This window comes from Ovis aries, chromosome 23 (genome assembly GCF_016772045.2).
Source record: "Ovis aries strain OAR_USU_Benz2616 breed Rambouillet chromosome 23, ARS-UI_Ramb_v3.0, whole genome shotgun sequence".
Classification (NCBI taxonomy): Eukaryota; Metazoa; Chordata; class Mammalia; order Artiodactyla; family Bovidae; genus Ovis; species Ovis aries.
Window position 1 is genome coordinate 55,971,190 of NC_056076.1, and position 23,568 is coordinate 55,994,757.

At 42.1% G+C, this 23,568-nt stretch overlaps 1 long non-coding RNA gene across 1 annotated transcript; it reads right to left on the reverse strand.

Moving 5' to 3' along the window:
- Window positions 1–1,137: 1,137 nt before the first annotated feature.
- On the reverse strand, window positions 1,138–22,985 carry LOC132658483 (uncharacterized). Its single transcript, XR_009598170.1, has 2 exons — window positions 22,452–22,985; window positions 1,138–16,001 (listed from the first exon to the last, which is right to left on the reverse strand). It is a non-coding gene; the product is annotated as an uncharacterized LOC132658483 (long non-coding RNA).
- Window positions 22,986–23,568: the final 583 nt, after the last annotated feature.

Consider the following 23,568-nt stretch of genomic DNA (forward strand, 5'->3'; position numbering starts at 1 on the left):
TTCCCCGATATGTAAGCCAAATAAGATTTATGGACAATAACGGCTCTAGGTATTTTCATATTTGATGTTCTCATCTTCAATTACAAATTCTTCTTACTCTTACGCACTGGTCTTGCTGTAACTTTGTTACGTTTTAGTTCTGTATAAAATAAAGCAAAGAGGAAAATAAAACAAACTGACTTCATGCAAGACAATGCAATGAAAATTCACATGGTAACAGAGACCACCTGGGCCTGAACAGAAAGACCTTCTCTCTACTAGGTGCCAGCTGCTGCCCCTTCTCAAGTCCTAATATTCATCTCTGCCATGAACGCTTTACATTTCCATGTATCACACAATTATTCTTGCGTTGATAAAATTTTATTTTGTCTCTTATTGAACAGCTCATAAAAGGTCAAAAGTGAAAAAGTGTTCGTCACTCAATCATGTCCAACTCTTTGCAACCCATGGACTGTAGCCTGCCAGGCTCCTCTGTCCATGAATTCTCCAGACAAGAATATTGGAGTGAGTTGCCATTCCTTTCTCCAGGGGATCTTCCCAATCCAACCCAGGGATTGAACCTGGGGCTCCTGCATTGCAGGCAAATTCTGTACCATCAGAGCCATCATTAGGACATTATATAAATCAAGCTCACTTAAGTGATGGCTGTCAGGATATAATTCCATAAGCAACGGTGCAGTTATGCATTAATTAACATCAAGAGATGTTCATGATATGCTGCTAGTTCATAAAAGCTGGTTTCAAATCAGTGTTATGTAAAAATCATAACCTTATGTGTCTATCGATAAATTAGAAGGTAAATATTAAAATTTCAAGGGTGGCTTTAGTGAGAATTTTATTTACTTCACAATCTACCCTGTGTGTGTGTGCACGCACGCGTTTAGTCACTCAGTCGTTTCCAACTCTTTGCAACCCCATGGACTAGAGCCCGCCAGGCTCCTTTGTCCATGGGGATTCTACAGGCAAGAATACTGGAGTGGGTTGCCATACTCTCCTCCAGAGGATCGTCTAATTATTTTCAGCTTGGAAATGGATTCATATGTTATCCCATTAATAGGACAACAGAGACAACCCATGTGACTGTGTACATTTTTTACATCTATATAGATAGATAGATCACCAAGAGACCCTAACCTCTGCTCTGCACATTTTATTTATTTAGTCAGTGTTGATTGATTTTTCTATAACAATAACACTCAGGGACCTTCATGCCTTATCTACATAAATCAAATAGAAAAGGGTGATGAATGTCCAAGAAATCTAGTCACCTATAATATCTGTTATCTGTTGCTGAATAACAGATTATCCCAAAACTCAGCAGCTTAAACCAGAAAACATGTATTATCTCACTGTCTCAGTGGCTCAGGCATTTGGGCACAGTTTAACAGGGTGTCTCTGGTCCAAAGTCTCTCAAAAGACTGAAGTCAAGATGCTGATTGAATGCATGGTCCCATCTGAAGCCTCGTCTAGGGGAGCTTCTGTTTTCAAGCTCATTCAAGTGGCTGCTGTCAGGATAAAGTTCCTCAGACGCTGTATCACATGGATTTCTGCAGAACACAGCTCACGACGTGGAAGCTGGGCTTCCTCAAAGTAAGTCAGCAAGAGAACATGAAAGAACATGCAAGATGGAAACCAGTTTCTGTATAACTAAATCTCAGGAGTAACACCCCATCATCTTTGCCTTATGCTGTTGATTAGATGCCATCACTTGGTCCAGCCACACTGTGGGGAAAAGGATTATACAAGGTGTGAATATAGGAGGTGGGGCCACTGGTATTGATACACTGAAGGTTGTTGGCCATACTGGCCTAGACCTGTGTATCACATACTTCCTCATCGCATCGGCTCACCAGCATAATTCATGTAACTTGCCGCTTTATTTATGCCTGTTCTACAGGGCAGCCATCACTTGGAAAAATCTCAGCAACTATCGTATCTACCAGTCTAGTAACTGAACTTAACATAGCATATTTTGCAAAATGAAAAAAATGGTCTTCCAAGAGAGTTAAATCTCTTAGAGAGTAAAGTGTGTCAAAAATAAAATCTTTCTCCATGCCATCTAAAAGAAGAACTCACATTAGAACTGATTCAAATGTATTCTTTTTAATGGCTGAGTAATATTTGACCAATACAGTATTGTAAAGTAAAAAAATAAAATTTAAATAAAAGAAGAACTCACAAATGTTAAAAACAAAAGGTCGGATAAAGATACTTCAGGTATTACAAGGAAAACCTAAGTCAGAGGTTGCAATATCAACATCATGGAAATAGTTCAAAGTGAAATATTAAATGGGACAAAGGGGGCCATTTTATTTTTATAAATAAACACAAAGTATTTTTGTATTTGCATTTGTATCTCAAATTTATATTTGAGACTACAAAGTAAAATAAAGGTATAAACATATTGTATGCACCAAATCACACTTCTCAAAATGCATATCAATTTATTTTACAAAAGAGAAACAATCTTCGTACCAAAACCTGTTAAAACACAAGAAAGAAAAAACAATTGTTTAACCGTTTACATTTATGCCAATTAGTTACAACCATACAAAATAAAGCATCAATAAATGAAATTCAAGTAAAAAGCACAAAAGTTAGTTATTTATCATGACCAAATAGAGTTGATGAATATGATGGTTCAGCTTGGAAGTGGATTAATATGTTATCACATTACTAGGACAAAGGATACAATCCATGCGACCATCTTGAGAGAGGGTAGAGTTAGAGGATGTGATGAAATTCACCATCAATCCCTATTTTTAAAAAATATTATCAATAAAGTAGATTTTCCTTAATATTATTTACAGAAGTATCTACTCTTGACAAAGTTTTCTAATAATATCAAGACTGGTACAAAGATTTCCATTATCATCATTTCTGTTTAAGATTATTCTGCAGTTCTAGTTAATACAACTAAACACAAAAACAAAATATGGTAAAGGAGAAAGAAAAATGGCCAGAAATTATGGATGTTATGGTTGCTTACCTATGAAAAATATTGGAGGAAGGAGATTTATCTGAAAAAGGATTAGAACTGACATCTGGGTTAGTATTCAGCTGCTGTGCCACAGGAAGGCTGCACAAACCATTCACACCCAGGATCTGTGCTGACTGGTTGGTTCTCAGGCTCCACCAGTGATTAAAGTATTTGTAATTGTGGCTGCTAGTAAGATACATCATTAAGAAGGCTAGCAATGAACCAGTAGGTAAAATCAGCATCTTTCCTTACAGACCAATTGCGATCAGTAAAAAAATATGATACCGTGATCTTACATACAATAGTAACCAAAGACATAAAATGTCTGGGAATGAACTGGACCAAAAATATGCAGGAACCCTTGAATGAAAAGTATTAAGTTTTACTGAGGATCATATAAGCAGACTTGAAGACAGAAAATTTTTATTCCTGTAGTAAGAATACCTGATGGGGCAGGTTCTCTGCAAATTAATCTTTAAATAGTGACTCAATCCTTCTGAAAATCCAGTGGAATTTCTTTTTGGAGCTTGATAAAATTCTGGTAGAATAAACATGTAAAAATATTTTGAAAATGAAGAGTGATAAGTTGGGATTTTCCTTAGCAGATATTTGAATGTGTTATAAAGCCACAATACTTAGAATAATTTGACACCGGTGCCAACACAGACACAGCAGTGAAATCAAGTAGAAAATCCCAAAGCAGCTCAATGTATATTTTAGAATTTAGTGTATGATAAAGATGGCATTTCAAATCTGTGGGGAAAAGATAAATTATTCAATTAATAGCTGACTATTTTTATGACCTTGAAGTTGCAGATGGCTTTTTGACATGACACTATGAGAAGAAATCATGTAGGAAAATCAGAAGACTTTTAACCTCCAAAAAATTCTACTGACAAAAAGTAAAGAGCAAAATAAACTAAGGAAGATTGTTTAACAAAACAACATCAATATTCCTTTACTCATCGATCTGTTCCTAGATCCTGCAACCATACCTGGCAGATACTAGGCAGTTAAAAAAATGGCTACATAAAGAGGCCTTGCCTGTCAGTAAGGAAAACATGGATACTTTTAGCAATGCTAACAATTAGCAAGAGGCATGAGTCAAGAGAAAGAAATGTGAAAAGGCAGGAAAGCCCTTTAAACATTACTAATCTCATCAGCAATAAGATAAAGAAAAATTAACGGTTCACCCCTTTTCATTTATTACTGCCATTTTTTGTTATTCTGAACTGGCCAAATGTAGAAAGAATATTTGTCAACTGCCGACATGAATTCATAAAGTCTCTCTCATAGAAATTTGTGCAAGGTAATTAAAAATCTATATATAAAAGTGCAGACTTTCTGACCTAGCAATCCCACTGTTAGGAATTTTCCCCTAAGGAAATTACTAAACAAATGTGCACAGATGTAAATACAAGGATATTCATCAAGCACTGTTATAAGAGTAAACAGCTAGAAAAACTAAAAACACGTGCTCAAAAACAGGGACTTGGTTTCATAAATTTGGGTACATTTCTTTGATGGAATACCTCCCGGCCAGGATAAGCAATGATGCAGTTATGCATTAAGTTACGTCAAGATGTTTATGATCCACTGCTAGCTTAGAAAAGTTGGCTTCGAATCAGTACTATGTAAAAATCATATCTTTATAGGCCTACTGATAAAATGGAAGATAAATATTAACATTTTCATGGTGTTTTCATGGGGATTTTTTTCTTCTTCACAGTCTACTATATGGTCTAAATATTTTCAATAAATGTGATACTTATATAACAAAAGTAGTAATTTTTTAAAACAGAAGAAAAGTGGCACTTAATATTTTGGAAAGAAATCTGATGTTTCTATCTCCTGAGCTTACTGTTTTACTTTGAATGGCATGTTTTCATTAGACCTTTATAACCTAGAGGCATTTTCTAGATGATAGCATCTGGTTACTACTCTGTGGAAACCTCTAAATTATTCTCCATCTTCTACCACGATATTCATCTACTACCTCCAACCCTTTCACTCCATTTCCCTATTTCATTTTTTAGTTTTGTTATGTTCCATGTGAAATTATTTTATTGACATGTTTGCCTACTTCTTTATTATTCATGTTTCTCCATCATAGTGTAACCTCCACAGGGGCAGGGATTTGAATTGTTCATGTTCAGAGGTATTTCCCAGACTGGCATACGGTAGATGTTCAATAAATACATGTTGAATAAATGAACAAACCAATGAGTTGGTTATGGAAGAGTTGATTTATTGTGTGTGTGTGCACGTGTGTGTGTGCCTGTGCGTGTGTGTGTGCGTGCTCAGTGGCTCAGCAATGTCCAACTCTTTGCAGCCCCATGGACTGTAGCCTGCCAAGCTTCTCTGTCAATGGATTTTTCCACACAAGAATACTGGAGTAGGTTTCCATTTCCTGCTCCAGGGGATCTTCCTGACTCGGGGGTTGAACCGACATCTCCTGTGACTCCTGCATTGGCAGGCAAATTTTTTACCACTGGCGCCACCTGGGAAGCCCCTTACTTTGTATGATTAGGCAAATATTCTCTGCTTCCTGGAAACTTCCTGAATTACACCTGCTAATTTCTCTATCAAACACTGATGCTGATCTGCCAGGCAATGGTGTTTGGTAGACATCACTCAAGTCTAAAGGTCAGTGGAGCTGAGATGCAGTTCTTGATCTGAGCACAAATGGGCTTGTTAACATGTCGATTTTGCTGTCCTTGCTAGGCAAGACTGGCTCTGCCGAAAGCTGCAGAGGGGCCAGATGCCAAGCCTCTCTCCTTGTTCCACCCCTGTGTTGTTTCACCTCTTCAGCAGGGGTCACATTCTCTCCTGCATGCCCCCATCCTCTCCCACTTGATGGACACAGAGGCTGCTTGAGTGGCCCTCAGGTGTGCCCTGCACACCTCCGGAACACTGACTCGCACCCTCCCATTTATGATCCTCATCATTTGCCTCTTGTGTGTTAGTCGTTCAGTCATGTCCAGCTCTTTTTGACCCCATGGACTATAGCCCACCAGGCTCCTCCGTCCATGGAATTCTCCAGGCAAGAATACTGAAGTGGGGCTGCCATTTCCTTCTCCAGAGGATCCTCCTGAACAGGGACCTTCCCGACCAGGGATTGAACCCGGGTCTCCTGCATTGCAGGCAGATACTTTACCATCTGAGCTACTAGAGAAGCCCCAATAATTAGTTAATTCCTTCACATATCTCCCTGAATGAAAGTCACTCAGTCGTGTCCTACTCTTTGTGACTCCTTGGACCATACAGTCCATGGAATTCTCCAGGCCAGAATAGTGGAGTGGATAGCCTTTCCCTTCTCCAGGGGATCTTCCCAACCCATGGATTGAACCCCAGGTCTCCCGCATTGCAGGCAGATTCTTTACCAGCTGAGCCACAGGGAAGCCCATGCCTCTCATAGAAACCCACTTTCAGAGCAGTATCCAAAAAATCGCACACAGACTGTCCTACTCTGCCTGCTTGCTCATCAAATCAGAACAATTTTTCTTCAGTCTGCAAAACAGGAATCCCTGGGCAGAATCATTGGCACCTAGTGACTTATAAAGCTGAGATGACAAAAACAGGCTAGACAGTTATAAGACACATTTACCAGTCACCCATGTGTGATCCCAGAAAAAAGCTTTTAAAAAACAAATCACAATGCTTTCCCATGAAAAATAATTAGATTAATAATAGATGTTACCAGTAGTCATTCAAGTCTTTAAACGCCACGAGCCATGTAAAAGGTCTAAGAAGTTGGATATACTCCTAGCTCAGTGGACTCAAGATCTAAATGGTAAATGTGAGATATTATTATCTGAGCCTCCAGGACTGCCTTGGCACTGGGAGGAATGGTATTGCAATCTCTGATTTAATCCTCCCCTATTTTTTTTGCAGATATTTATAACAGCTGTGGAAAGGTATTCCTAGCAGCAAGCTGGCATGCAATTTCTCAGGCTGAGAGCAAATAAATAGAAAAAAATCTAAGTGGATGAATTTGCTCAAGTTTTAGAGCTGAAAAAAAATCACAGAAGAGTTGAAGCTCAGATCTAGAGAGCATTAAGTGATGTCAGGGAAGAGGTAATTATCTGAATAATCCAAGCTCCAAGCCCCTTGTTCTTCAATTTTCTAAATAACATAGGCCAAATCTGATTTGCTCTCATGTATGGGGTTGCCGATCACTCCATTTGAAGACACTGCATACAAGATTACCAAGCGTGGACTTGACTTTCCAGAATCAGATTTATCTGATTACAGAAGCCTTTGGTATTTAAATAGAAAACCTTCATTTGTAATAAATTTAGCTCTTCTCTTTTCAGGGGGAGATGAGGGGAGGGGAATTATGTACTGTGCGTTTTTCATAATTTGAAAACATATTGTAAGAATTTAATTAAAGGACTTTAGGAAAGATGGTGAAGGCACTTATGCGTCATGGGAGACAACCTGACCTGGAGGGAAAACAGGTGCATTAAGACTGGAAGACTTCACCATTCATTTCTACATGCAACGTTAGATACTCAGGAAATAGCGATTAATGGCAAAGCTTGAAAGGGAAGGCAGTCCTTGAAACATGCATTCTGGCCAGCTGAAGAGTTACTAGCAATGACAGCACCTTCCACTCAAGCCACGTAGCTGGGACAGTGATTGCATCCACCCAGCAGTGTTATGCAATGCCCTACAGTTATCCCTGGGCCAGAAAGACCCCCTGGAGAAGGAAATGGCAACCCACTCCATACTCTTGCCTGAAGAATCCCATGGACAGAGGAGCCTGGCAGGCTACAGTCCATGGGATCACAAAGAGTTGGACATGACTGAAGTGACTTCACTTCACTTAGTTGCCAAGCCACTTTAATAGACACCGTCTCATCTGATTGTCATAGTTTCCTTTTGAGAGGAACAGGCAGAATTTACTTCTCTAGAGCATAGAACCAGCTTCACGCCTGACCTGTGAATATCTTCAAATAAACCAAACCAGTCGTCATATGGGCCAGGGTAAGAGTCAAGGCTGGAAAGTCTCAGAATTTCAAAATCCTTATGGGCGTATGAGTGCTGTATGGGTACACTTCCACAGCCTCCACTGCATCTACAGTTGCATTTTAAGAGTAAATAATTAGTTGCTACTCTGCTACTAACTGATCATATTGAGCAGTTTTATGTAATTTTCTAAGCATATCACATACATTATGTTTCATGCTCATAACAGCTCTAAAGGGCACTCAATAAATAGCCATCAAATGAATGGCCTGACTCAAGGCAGTTAAGCAGCGCTTGGTGATATGGCTTTTCCTTCACAACCCATAGCATCATGACCTTCATTTGACTCCTTCTGAAAGTATCTGGATGCTAAGAAAAGAAGGGAATATAGTAAGAGTTACATATGTGAGCTATTGTTGCCTAAAGATGAGACGATTGTGTGGCTTATTATGAATACGGTTGTCAGCAAGAAAGACATTGCCCCTGTTTTATCAAAATTTAATCTAGGGGATAAGATGGATATTCGAAAAAACAGGAACTCTAAGATTTTGTCATAACTGATAAGGAAGTAGATGTATTAGTCAGTGTAACTTAAGTTAGCTGATGTAATAACCAAACCTCAAATTTCAATGGCTTGTCACAGCAAGTGTTTATTTCTTACAATTATAGCTGCAGACGGGCAGCTCTCCTCCCAAGGGTGACTCAAGGATTCAGATCCTGTCTTCTGGCTTCATTTACCCTCCAGGACCTCCCCAAAGTATTTTTTCCTAAATTCTCGCCATCCAGCTAGTCGGGGAGAGGAAAGAAACAGCCTGGAAGATAATGCGCCTGACCCTTAACCAGTCCTGAATGTCACACACAGCATTCAAGCTTTCATTTCAGCTATGGGAACGAGCCGTAATGCTCCACCTGGATGCAAGGGGGTGGGAAATGAAATTCCTGAATTGACACTTATCAGCCTAAGCTCTGTTCAGTAGAAGGAAAAACGTCACTTGTGAGTCAGATGCACTTCTGTCACAGGAATGTGTGAGACTGTATAGGTGGGGGGAGTCTAACCAACACTGGAGACGGGGGAAGCTTCTTTGAGGAAGTGATGTCTTACCTCATGCTGATCAGCCGTGCTGAGCAGGCTGAATTTTATCTTAAAGCAGTGAAGGCAAATTGCGTTGAGCAATGCGATCTGCTATGAATTTCAGAAACATCACTCTGACTCCATCATAGACATTGGACTCACAGAGAACAGGGCTCTTGGAAGAGGTGCCATGACTTGGATAAGAAATGATGAAGATCTAAACTAAAGATGTAGTAACTGTGTCGAAGAAGATGAGAGAAAGTACTTGAGTCCACTGGACCGAGCGATAAATTGGACAGAGATAGGGAAGAGAAGCCAGCAACAGTGGTCCAGGGTCTGGTTTGTCCAACTCAAGGGAATGTAATGCAATTAAAAAGAAATAAAGGAAGATGGTGCTTGTGGGGAAGAGGATGTTTATTTCTATTTTGGATGATGCTAAATTTGAAGCAAAATACTTCATGAAGGAGGTGCAGGTTTGATCCCTGGGTCAGTAAGATCCCAAGGAGGAAAAAAGGGCAACCCATTCCAGTATTCTTGCCTGGAAAATTCCATGGACAGAGGGGCCTGGCGGTCTACAGTCCACAGAGGTTGCACGTAGAGCTGGACACGACGGAGACTGAGCAGGCACTCACTGGGCATCCAGATGCAGAAAAAAATATATTTAGGTCTGAAATTTCAGGATTGAAATCTGGGATGGAAATCATCAGCTTCTATCACTCTGACTTGGAAGTCATCAGCTGACCTGGAAGTCTTGAGGGAACCTTGGAAGATTCACATGACCACCAAGGCTACCCTATTTGAACTTCATCTCATAGGTAAGGAGCCCTTCTCGTTGGATTTTCAGCTCCCTCTCACCTAGGAGACCTCACTGCTGCTTCCCCTGCCATCCTGGCGTCCTGTCTTCCCCGGCTCTCTCCTTGCTCAGCCACCGTCTTGGTGAAGGCCTCCGTGCCTTAAACAAGCTCTGTTCTCCCTCAGAGTCCTGTTCCTCCGCTTCTCATTTTTATTGTTTGAAGCATAAGCTCTCTATGGCCTCTGCAGCCTGTTGATGGCTGCTGTGCATTTCTCCACTACAGAAGTACTCCCTGACTCCAGCCAAGTCCTCCCCGCCCCATGCTGGGGCTGACGGTGACATTTCTGAGCACCAAGCCCTGCCACTCTGCCCCGGGTTCAGAAAGCACAGCAACTCCTCGAACAAGCAGAAATGAAGAGCTGCCTTTGCCCCAGCCCGGGGTTGTTCTGTCTCACACACCCACATGTGCATGAGTCCTCGGCTTGTTTCCACTCTGCCAGTTTTGCTTGCGTGTCTGGCACTAGGGGTGGCTCCCGGGGCATTTTGCAGCCCTCTTCTTTCACCCAGAAGGAAAGCAGACCACTCTGACCCCAATTTACTGGCGAATGCCAACTGACAGGTGGCTGGGGTGAAGGGAGGGTGATGATCCTGCAGGGCACTCCCAGCAGGCAGAGGATCGGGGTACCAGATTGGCACCCACAGTCGCAGCTTAAAACTGTCAACAACAGCCAGACTCCTGGATGCCGAGCTCTCCTGTCATTCCCCCGCAATCTTGGAATCTTCTCAGAGCGGTTTGAATACTAATGCAAAGAAAGGTTCTCAGAAGCCACACTCATTCTAGGAATCGGAGGGCTAAAAGTGTCTCATACTTTTCTAAATCCATGCAATGTACAGATTCACCCCCCCAAACCAATCTTAATCTCCCCAAAGATGGAGGAGCGAGCAATTGCTAGACGTGTACCAGAAACAATACTCTGCATCTGGATACCTCCCTGCTTCTCCATCGTTATTTCTAATATATTGGGGTGTAGGGTCTTACTGCTTGTGCAGCTTTTCTAAAGACTCCTCTTGCAGGGCTAGCATGCTCTCTCCAACATCACAGAGGTCTGATGAATTTTCATGGTAGAACACATTAGCATCGGAGTCACTTGATGCTAAGCTTTACTCATGAGTAAACCTCTCTCCAGCTCTAGATGCCACTCTCAGAAATTCACCTTTTCCTTTCCTGAGATGGGAAGATCCCTCCCCTCTGCCCCCAAGACTGCTCAACATCTAGGTAACACCCTCATAACCTTTCTCTTTCCCAGTCACACCCAGTAGCTTCCCCTTGTACCCCATGTAACCAGATTTCCCCATGGCCTCTGGGCAACTTTGTAACCAAATGGAAACAGCTTATTTGCTCTAAGATACCTTCTGGATATTTCCTGCTAGTCTCTCCACCTTTTCCCATCCTGCCCTTTGCCTTAGGAGGCTGAATCTTGAGGACTGAGTTATGGGGCTCCCTGGCCTGACCGTAATGGGAGTTTGGCCAGTGGCAGCTCCCAGCAGGAGACAGAGGCTGGGAAGAAAGTGAGGATGGAGTTCATATGGCCCAGTCCCGTCCCTGCCAGGCAGGCGTGGTGGCCGCCTCCCTCTCCTCTGGGTCATCATTCCTGTTGGGGGCCCTCTCCTTGTAGCTGCCCTCTCTGGGGTCTCCATAGCAGCCCCTCCCTTCCCTTCAGGCCTGAGGAGGCAGTGACTCCACGCTATTACCAGCCTCGGAATACTGCAATGCCCCTCCTTGGCTTCCCCAAACCTTTGTAAAGATTTCCTTGATGAAACTCCCCACAAATACCAAGTTTAACTCCACCCTCTATTTCCTGCCAGAACCCTGACTGATGTAGGAGACTCTCACTACTCCATGACGAAAGATTTTTGTTAATTTATTTCAACTTCACTGAACAGCTACTGACTGAGCGCCTACTGTGTGTCAGGTCCCGTTCTTCTCAATGCTGCTACTGCTGCTAAGTCGCTTCAATCGTGTCCAACTCTGTGCAACCCCATAGACGGCAGCCCACCAGGCTGCCCCGTCCCTGGGATTCTCCAGGCAAGAACACTGGAGTGGGTTGCCATTTCCTTCTCCAATCTTCTCAATGGGGTTATGGCAATGAACAGAACAGAAAAAGTCCCTGCCTGCATAGAGATTATGTTCTAATGAGGGAAAACTAACGATTTAAAAAATAAATATGGAAACTGCGTGACATGGCAGCAAGTGGCAAGTACAATGAAGAAAAGAAATACCAGGCAAGTGGAGCAGGCCTGGCGGTGGTTGGGAGGCACGCAGTGCCGCTTTACGAGTAAACAAAGACGGTCTCCAGGAAAATAGACTTGGGTGTGATGTGATGAGGACACAAAGAAGTGTGGTACAGGGAGTCCCCTACATTAGAAACTGCAGGTGGCAAGCTTTCAGAGGTGCCAGCCCCTGTACGCCAGCTGTTGCACTGTACTACTGTACTTTTTAGGGTACTGAGCTGTAAGTTTAAAAAAGTTTTCTTTTTTTATGTGTTTGATTTTATGTACTTTTTGTCTGAAAAGCATTATAAATCTATTACCGTACAGTACTATGTAGCCAGTTATGTTAGCCGGGTATGTAAGCTACCTTTTTGGACTTACAAACCGATTGGATGTACAAACGCACTTTCAGGATGGAACTCACTGGTGTGTAGGGCACTTAACTATACGTGGAATGGTGCCTGGAAAGAGTTTACATCCAGATTGCTGGTAATGAGCCAAACAAAAATACATTAGCTGGGTTATTAATTGGTTGACAAAATATCTGGAAAATTCTGCCTAATTAATTGATCGGTACCTAGAAGGGATTTCAAACGACTGCCATAAGATTATGTTTTCACTGAAACATTCAGATTTCTTGTCAGTGACCAGACGGCATGCCTGTGAAGGTAGCCACCATGTACACCTTATAAAGAGCCATATTTAATACATAGTTTAGAGGATAGTAGGTGTTCAATAAAAAATTAAGTGAATGAATATATAGGTTTTGCAGATAACATGAATCCAAGAAAGATAATGATTTTGATGGATGAGAAAATTAGGAATTAGCAGTATAAAATGATTATTCTTTATAAGAATAAATGCAAAGTTACGGAGCTGGGTCCAAAGCACCAACAAGGCATCCTAAGAGCATATTGAATGAAGAAACTGAAGAGTTTCACTTAACCGTGGACTCAAGAATCAGCAGCAAGCTGATGAATTTGCATGGGAATCGATGCAGACTTAGACTGTGTTAACGGAGATATGACATCTGAAGAAGATGCTAGTCCCGCTCAGGAGTATACCGGTCAGATCATAGGTGGAAAATCGCATTCATCTCTGGGTACCAGCTTTAGAGAGCAAAGCACCAACTAGAGTAATTTTAGAAGACGGCAAAGTGACCAAAAATGCTCCAGAAAGATCAGGTAAATAACCCGGGGCGCTGCAAACTGGGGCCAGGTATGGCGGTGAATAAAGGCAGACTCCAGTCCTCTGTCGTCATGACAAAGGAGAATTAGACTCTGAGGTCTCTCCCAGGAGGGGAAAAACTAAGACTCATAGACGGAATCTATGTTCTATCAACAAAAAATTCATTGAGCATCGTACCTCCAGGCAGGCAGTATCTTCCTGTACTGTGCTGAGCAAATCAGACAGTTTCTGCCTTCATTAAACTTATAATCTAGAGGGGAAACTGACATGAAGTAAACAATCGCGATATATATGTATATAAAGAGTTGTGAAGGACAAGAAGACCGATCAGAATTCTGGGAGGTTTTAGGGAAAGATTTATTTTGATTTAATTTTTGTTTTGTATAATTTTGTTTGGTTTAAGAGTTCAAAGGAACTGAAAAACAATGTTGCTGAAGCCTAGTGAGCAATTGGCCGAATAGTTGAATAATTGGGATGCCAATTAAGCGTTGGAGCAGATGAAGGAAAAGATATCAGTAATGGGTTAAACCAGGGTGGTGGCAATGCAAATAGAGAAAAACCCTTCTATTTAAGATATCCTTTGGAGCAGAAATCTAAATGGCTTTAGGATATATTGGACAAGTAAGTCACAGCTTCACCAATTCACACTCTGATATTTTGTCATTATCTGGAGAAAACCTGATGCAAAATGTTTTACAGTTAGTATCTGTAAAGAAAATTCTCACTGAGTCAATGGAACAAATCTGAAGGGAAGGAATCCGGAAGGGAACATTTAACCTACTTCAGAGAATAAATATTTTTAAGGCCTTAGGCAAATGCCATCACTTAAGTAGACTCACAGGATCTCTATAATTTGAAATAAATGTCTGAAGTTCAAGCTTCTCACAGATCCAAATGAGTCTTTACCCCACAATCACTTATTCATTCAAAAATCTTTCTTTAACATTTAAAATATGCAAGGAGCTGTGTGGGTTGCAAAGATGAATCAGGAAAAAAGCTGGAACAAAAGTAACAGGAACACAGAATGTGTCCTAACTTAGGGCCTCTATGATAAGTACAAACCACATGATCCAGGCAAAGAGTGAAAGTCTTGTTTGTGCTGTGCTTTGAAATATGGCAAGGGTGGGGCATTCAGAAAAGATAAGCAGGCATTCTAGAACCATCCACAGTGTGAGCTCAAAGTGGCAAGAGCATCAGGAGCACAGGCTGGCCCAGTAGGAACATTAATGTGTGCAGTAATAACCAGAAAACGTCAGCAAAACATTGAGTTGATGAAAACATGACAAGTAAAATAGTAATAAGTTTCTCCCCAAACATATCTGATGCATCATAGATCCATCCAGTCATATAAAGGGATGGCATCTTAATGTGCCAACTCTTCAATTCCATTGGTTTTCATCATAGCCTTGCTATGGCGTGGACATCTGAGCTAGGACCTAGGACTCCAGTGATCTTAACATCCAGGTTTCTGATCATTAGACCCTATTTCCACTTTAATTTCTTTTCCAACTTGGAGTGGTATTGTCTCTTTGTAATTAAGCTTTGAGGCCATCCAGATACTCCACCGATTGTCCTTGAAATGGCTCCCTTGATAGGGCTCCAAGATGCCAAGTGAGCCCGTCCATGGGCATTTACTTGGGGCACAGTCACTTGAGGCGCTCCTGAGTTTCCTCATCTTTTTTCCTATCAGTCCCAATCTAGGCTGCATACTTCTAAGGTGTGGCTGAGTAGAGCTGGCTCCAGGGATTTTATGTCCAAATGGAGACAAGGAAATGTGGGATCAATGGTTACATACAGAGAAAATCAGCAGAAGACATTGTTCCTCCTGCCAAAAGAACTGATCCATATCCTTTTGTCCAGAAATCCCCAGATAATTTTTTTTGAAAGACATTCTCCCATAATACAACTTCTTTTCTTTAAAAACCATGATGTTTTTTGGCCAACTGTTAGTGTCTCGGAGAAGGCAATGGCAACCCACTCCAGTACTCTTGCCTGGAAAATCCCATGGACGGAGGAGCCCAGTAGGCTGCAGTTCATAGGGTCGCTATGAGTCAGACACGACTGAGCAACTTCACTTTCCTTTTCATTTTCATGCATTGGAGAAGGAAATGGCAACCCACTCCAGTGTTCTTGCCTGGAAAATCCCAGGGACGGGGGAGCCTGGTGGGCTGCCGTCTATGGGGTCGCACAGAGTCGGACACGACTGAAGTGACGCAGCAGCAGCAGCAGCAACTGTTAGTGTCTATTTCTTCTGAGCAATTTACTACTTTCAAAAACGACTCTTCAGGATCAAGAACTTGCTGTTGTTCAGTTGCTCAGTCGTATCTGACCGTGACCTCACGCACTGCAGCACACCAGGCTTCTCTGTCCATCACCATCTCCCGGAGTTTGCTCAAACTCATGGAAACCGAGTGGATGATGCCATCCAACCATCTCCTCTTCTGTCATCCCCTTCTCCTCCTGCTCTCAATCTTTCGCAGCATCGGGGTCTTTTCCAATGAGTTGACTCTTCACATCAGGTGGCCAAAGTATTGAACATCAGTTCAGCTTTAGCATCAGTCCTTCCAGTGAATATTCAGGGTTGATTTCCTTTAAGATTGACTGGTTTGATCTCTTTGCAGTCCAAGGAACTCTCAGGAGTCTTCTCCAACACCACAGTTCAAAAGCATCAATTCTTCAGTGCTCAATCTTCTTTATGGTCCCACTCTTACATCTGTACATGACTACTAAAAGAAAAAAAAAAAAACCTTTGACTATACGGACCTTTGTCAGCAAATTAAGTAGGACAAAATCTGTGACCTTGACCTCATTATGGCTCTGTCCTAACCTGAACTTTCTGGCCTTAATAATGAGGTACTAAGACTCAAGAGCCTCAAATAACACACAGCACTCAGCTGTCTCCGGCAGCCTCATCGTTATGCCCAAGATGTCACCATTTGTCTGGTCCTAGGGAGCTCAGTGCCTGCATTTCCCTGGAGGGCCACCTAGGGAGTTTCCCACATTGAAGGATGGTTTATTTAACTTATCACAGCAAGCGCTAGTGAAAGATGGTGAGGTTCACAGAATAACGACCACCTGTCATCTCTTATTAGCCAGATACTCCACGCTGGAGATTTGTTATATTAAGAGGTACTGAAATTACTTACATCAGATAACTGAATTATAATTAAATGTTATGTAGATCATTAAAACACCGTTGTTCTGTGATAGGGTAACATAAATAATGGCTTCAAAACAGGCTGATTACAAAATTAGGTTATTTCTAGACGCTGTCAGTTTGTCATGAAGTGGAGCCCTTGCCAGACCTGCCTGACCTCACAGCTCATCCTCCACCCGTGCTCTGCTAACAGCCCCAGCCCAGGCACTGGAGAGAGCCTCGCAGGCTTCACAGGCTCGTGGGGTAGAGATCTCAGAGCAGAGATCTCCTGTTAATCCCTGGGGCACCACGGAGCCTGAAGAGAACCCACATAAGAACGGACTCCTCAGCCATGAAACCTCTATCTCCTCCAAGGGACTTTACTGCAGGGGGAAAGAAACTCACAAAAAGCTCAAGGGATGGTAAAAATCACCATCCTAAAGTGTTTCTCCATTTCAGGGTCAGTTCAAAATCTCCCAGGGAAAATCTGAGCATGGGGAGTGAAGTCTTCATCATACTCAAGTTTAGCCTTCTCTCTATTCCCTTTTCCAGGGTGATCTCTTCCCAGAAGAGCCCAGCTCACCGCAGGACCCCCTCCCCTGAGATCCTGGAGCATATGGTGTTCACACCGCTCCTTACCCCTTTGTAGACCTCTCTAGAACCACCAGGCAGTCCAGTCCTTTTGTCTGTCTCTTCCACTAATATTTACCTTTCACATGTCAACCATTTCTACTCTGTGTAAAAGCATACGTCATGCCAGAGAAAGACAGATATCACAGGATATTACTTATATGTGGACTCAAGAAACAGAATACAAATGAACTCATTCACAATATAGTCACAGATGTAGGAAACAAACTTATGGTTACCAAGTAAGAGGAGGGAAGGTATAAACTGGAAGATAGGGCTGACATAGATATGTAAAATACATAACTCGTAAGGACCTACTGAATAGCACAGGAAACTGAATTCGATACTCTCTAATGACCAATACAGAGAAAGGATCTTAAAAAGAGCAGGTATGTATAGGTATAACTGATTCACTTTGCTCAACACCTGGAACTAACACAATGTTGTAAATCAACTACACTGCAATAAAAATTTTAAAAATAAATTCTGGGGGGGGGGAAGGCATAAATCATGGGAGATCAGGACCTTGTTTTTTGCCCTTCTGGTTTACCCATAGAACCTATAAAGAAGTGAAATTTGTATTTTAAGGCAGGACCAGAACCACTAAACATATAGGGACAGAGTTTCTGTTTAGGAAGGTGAAAAATTCGGGAGACGGATGATAGTGAGAGTCACACAGCAATGTGCCGCTGATCCGTGCGGATAGCTATGGTTAAAATAGTCTTTTATATTATGTGACTTTTACCACAGTGAAAAATATTTTAAAAATAAAGTTTTTAATCAAAACTTTAAAATAAAATTCTCTCTCTGTTTGTTTGGGCCGCCTCCTTCCCGGTTATGCAGCGCACATTTTCATCACACACTAACCAGCGCTCCTCAAAGATGGGGATGCCTGATCCCCCATAAAGATCAATTTGTTTTTCTTTCTTCCTACCCCAACAATGTAACTTCGTGAGAGAATAGTGTTCTTCCCCAGCTCTGTACAAGGTCATGGTGACTCACTGTTCACTTTGTACATGCTTATCCGCGGTCCTTGGGAACTCTATGTTAAGTATCAGCATGTCATTTTCATGCACGATCCTCTGTCTCAAAAATGCATATGACTGTGCCTTCAACTTCTAACAGGTGGAAGAGTCTTCAGAGCTTCTGAGAGTCTGTTTCTTGGGTTATAATTCTCGCTTCGGCTTGAATAAATTGTCTTTTCTTTTCTTCTTAACTAGATTGCTTAATTGAATTTTCATCAATACCTGTCATACAATAAAGTAGGTATACAAAAAAAAAAAAACCTACTGTTTGGTTAGAAAAAGATGGTATTGGAAAAAATCACAAAATCAAGGGAAACTTTATGTAGCAAATACATAGTGATTCTGTGTGAACACATACATGAATTTCAATACAATTCAATATGAGGCAATACTGAAAGCATGAATCAAAGAAAATTATAGGGACCTCCTTGGTGGTCCAGAAGTTCAATCTCTGGTCAGGGTGCTAAGATCCCACATGCCTCATGACCAAAAAAAGGTAACATAAAACGGAAGCAATATTGTAACAGATTCAATAAAGACTAAAAATGTTTCACATTAGAAAAACAAGTTTAGCCTACTTTTAATTACTTTAAGGAAATTATTTTGTCCTCAGGACCTGAAGAACTCAGATTCAGTTAGTTTAAACTGTGGATGCAAAACTCATATGAATACCTAAGGTATTCAACTTAATACATGTCTGTAATAAGTTGTAATAGAAACAAAAGTGGACGCTTGTAAATGCCTTCAAGTTCAGAAAAGAAACCTCCCTTTGCAGCAATACTGACTTGGTTCCCACTTAGGCATCACTTATCCGTTACTTTGGTTACCTGGCAAACACACCCAAGTGGTCAGAGCATCAGTGACTACACATATGTTTGGGGATTCTGTCCCTTGTCTACATTTGCTGTATGGATTCTTTCTTCCCTCAGCCGCACTCATCATTACACAGCAGCCTGATCTGCAGCCTGAACCCTCAGCTCCTCGTAATTCCTCCTGTGTAAACCTGCTGGATCGTGTAGTCCAGCAAAAGAGACAGGCTTTTGTTCTAGGCAGCATAGGGCCAAATTCTACTCCTTTGCTATCAACGAAGACAAGGGTAGATTAAGAAGTGTCTATGGCCTATTTTTGAAGCGTGGATAATAATATATCCTCACAGTGATGCTGAAGCTGAAGCTCCAATACTTTGGCCACCTGATGCAAAGAGCTGACTTATTAGAAAAGACCCTGATGCTGGGAAAGACTGAGGGCAAGAGGAGAAGGGGGGCAGACAGAGGATGAGATGGTTGGATGGCATCACCAACTTAGTGGACATGAGTTTGAGCAGACTCCAGGAGATAGTGAAGGACAGGGAAGCCTGGCATGCTGCAGTCCATGGGGTCACAAAGAGTCGGACATGACTTAATGACTGAACAACAACATCCGCAGTGATTTTTGGCAGGTCCAACAGGTTCTCAATATAGGTTATTTCCCCTCAGTCACCCTGGCCAGACTCTCTGCTGGGAGCTGGACTCTATGTCCATCGCCTCCACCACTAGCTGGACTCTTACTCTAAGTCAGTAACTGTAGGAAACAAGATCCTCCATTATTCTGCCTGCAAATGCCACCCTGCCTGCAGACACCTGCTGGCATTCTCTGCCTGCCAGATTGGATCCACTTCAGTCTTGGATCGGAGCCCAGATACAGGTCAAAGTCACCACATGACTTTGAGGAAGTGTAACTTGGAGTCCCAGCCAACACCACCCTATCCCTGCCCGTGGCCATCTTCACTTCCTCTGTCTCCAGCCTGTGCTCAAGTCCCAGAGTGAAATATCTACTTTAAAGGAAGACACTGTCTGCTGGCCCCTGGGAAGTGCAAACTGAGGCCCACAAAAATCAATATGATTCCCACTTGCATCATCCGACCTAAAGTCTAAAACTGCTTTATAATGTTCTTTTGTTATATTGTAAAGCACTATCAGAAAAAAATTAGATACAAATATTATGTAAAGAGAGGAAACATTTATATAAGGATTATATCCAGATCCTGTCTGATTAGGAGAGGTTAAAAAAGCAGTGGTTAAATGCAGAAATTCATGAGCCCAGTAGTCCAGGTTTGAAACCTGAATTCATTGTGTCACCTGGGATAATTTATTTAATCCCCCTATTCCTCAGTCTCTTTATCTGTAAAATGAGGGTATGAATAGAAACTAGCTCATAGCAATTTTGAGTATTAAATCAATGAATGATTTTTTTATGGCGTCTACAAGAGACTTTATTTTTCTTAACTTTTTCTTTTAGATTGGAGTATAGCTGATTAACAATGTTGTGATAGTTTCAGATGAATAGTGAAGGGACTCAGCCATAGATATATGTGTTCATTCTCCCCCCAAACTCCCCTCCTACCCAGGCAGGCAGGTAACAAACAGCAGAGTTCCCTGTGGCATACAATAGGCCCTTGCTAGTAACCCATTTTAAATATAGCAGTGTGTTCATGCTGACCCACACTCCCTACCTATCTCTTCCCTGATCCTTCCCTTCTGGCAGCCATGGGTTCGTTCTCTAGGCCTATTAATCTGTTTCCTAAACTAATGCATCCAGGGCACCTAAACGACGTGCCTGCCACGTGGTGAATGGCAGGGTCCGGGTGATCCTGATGGTGGAGACTACTGTCAGCTGATGGACTTTGCGGGATATAGATGGGAAATTCATTCCAGTTTCAAAATGTGCATTATAAACCGTTCTCAGCGGTGGAGTACTGTCATGAGTTCAATTGTCCAATTACAACTGAGGTTGTTACACAACCCTCACCATTTGTATGTTGGAGTCCTAACCCCCAGCACCTCAGAATGCGAATGTGCTTGGAGATAGGGTCATCACAGATGTAAGTAGTTAAGGTAAGGTCACACTGGGCCCCTAATCCAATACGACTTTTTATGATGAAGCAATATCATTATGGAAAGGGGAAATTTGGATACAGCCACACACATATGGTCCCGTCACTAAAATGAGAAGGTCTTGCTTTGGGAAGCAGCACATTACGCACCCTACGGGCATCACAGAGCACACACTCCCTGGAAGCATCTCCACTAATACAACAGGGAAACACATACGTCGGGCAAACATCAAAGTAGAGGGCAGTGATGCACTTAAAAACTGGCATGTCCAGGGATTTCAAACGACCTCCGTAGCTAGGAGAAACGCGCGGAAGAGTCCTCGGTAGGGACCAACCCCGCCAACGCCTCGATTTTGGACTTCCAGCCTCCAGACCTGGGAGATAATACACGTCTGTTGTTGAAGTCATCAGTTTACGGTACTCTGTTACAGCAGTCCTGTGACAAATACAGACAAATTACAAGGCCAGGTCCGCGTGTCAATTTCAGTTGAGGTCAGTCAAGCAAGAGCAGACACCTACGTGCACACTCATTCAATGTGTGATCAATGTCCCTTGAGTGGCTGGACGATTTGCATAATGCAGTCAGGAGATCCCTCCTTTAGGCCAAGAATTCACTCCAGCACTGGCTGGGAAGCGTTAAACTCCTGCATAATTCTTTCAAGCCAAGAAATCCAGGCTCAAGGATCCTGCCTGCCCTCCTTCCGTGCTGTCTCTAGTTCTAGCCCATCTTTCTCTGAACGTCCCTTCCCCAAAGGATTTGTACAGTCCACCGTCACTCCCACATACGTGTGAAATTCCCTCCCTTTTGTTCCTTCAACTTTCTGTGCAGAAGATGCTTTGCAGCAAACATCCGATTGGTTTTACAAATGCTGTTTGGAAATCCAAGCAGAGCCACTGCTTTCTCAGATGCTTGGGAACTTGGTACTCCAAGTGATTCCTTTTTTTCTTTTTTTAATCCCAATTTCAGGATCACTCTGCTTGGCTCTACAGAGTGGGGCAAGAAGGATGAGCGGAGACAATCTTCCCTCCCCCGACCTCAAGAGAAACAAGCAGCTTTCCCTGGAAGGCACCAGCACCACAATAAACAAATAATAAATATTCTTTCACTAAAATGATAAGTCTCACTTCAGTAAGCAACACATTATACACCATACTGGTATAATAAAGCGCACATCCCCTCGAATCATTCCCACTAATACAATGCATTCAGTGCTCATATGATTACACTTTTACAGCCTGTTAGCAAAAACACATACAATTGCAAAGGGCTGCTAATGCAATGTGACAGAATACTGTTATTACAAGAAGAAGTTGTCAGCACAGAGCAATTGATTTTCCTTCATCCTCTTCCTGCTTCTGCCCGTGCTCCCCACCTCTCCTGGAGATGTTTATTATGTACTCGAGGTGCAGTCCTTTCTCTGAATCAATTCCCGTAGAGTGCAGGGGAGGAATACAGAGAAAGGAAAAGTTATCACTCTCCTAGGTGTTCTAAGGGAGAGAAAAACTTACTTACGGGATATTTTCTTCTCCACGTCTTTATTAAAGCTTGGGCAACTCTGGCTCCTTTCCTCCAGCTGAATGACTTTGTCCTTTTGTTCTGTTATCCGGTGCCTAAATATTGCCCCTTGCTCTTTCCTGCCCCTGTTTTCATAAAGTAAAAACAAGAGTGGCTTTTAAGGATGAGGGTTCCTATGTTCCTGCTGATTGACTTCCACGCATTTTGAAGAGCAACGGTGGGACAAAAGGACACCTGGAGACCAAGAAGAGCAACGATTTGATTACTGCTTGTCCACAGTTTCTTTACAAATGCCTGCTTCCCTTCACAACAGCATGTTAAACAATGATAGCAACACAATCTCGAATGACAGAATAGTACAACTGGACGGGAAATCGTCCAACCCCTTGTCATGATTTTACAGATAGGAAATTCAAGGCCCAGCAGTTAAGGAATTCTGAGTTCTCACCACTAGTTAGCATTAGAGCTGAATCTAGAAACCATTTTTGTTTGTTTGTTTTTTGCTTCTCTGCCATACTATGTCATTAAATGTAACACACATCTACTTGTTACTGAATTACCTAAAGGCCCTTAACACCTCATTTTTCTGTTTCTTGGTTACTGTGAAATAGAAGAGTTCCACATGTCAATGTTGGTTCCAGGGAGAACAGATAAATCTATGAAAATCGTGTGATGGACTCCTGAAAGAGCAAGTTCTCAGAGAAAACATTAAATTATACTGGCTTTATAGATTCCATCTGGGGATGAGGCACCTTCCCAAAATACACAGAAGTGCTATTTCTCCCCTGCCCTATATCAGGGTGTTTCCCACGTCTTCCTTTCCCACCTCTCCTCATTAAATGGATGCACCCTTTGTTGGTACCGAACATAAATGCTGACGTCTCCTTTCTCACTCAGTGGATCTCATTATAACATCTGAATATCTGAGAGTCACATAAACCAATGGTCATATCAAGGTCCCCAAGCATCCTGCTGATTCAGATTAGGTTAAAGCCTTGGCCAGTTGGGTTTTGACTCACTGGGGCAATTGGATCTGTGGTTTTGGTTGCACTTACATTTTCGCAAACTGACAACAGAGTTTGGCATCTTTTCTCTTAAAGAGGACTTAGGTACC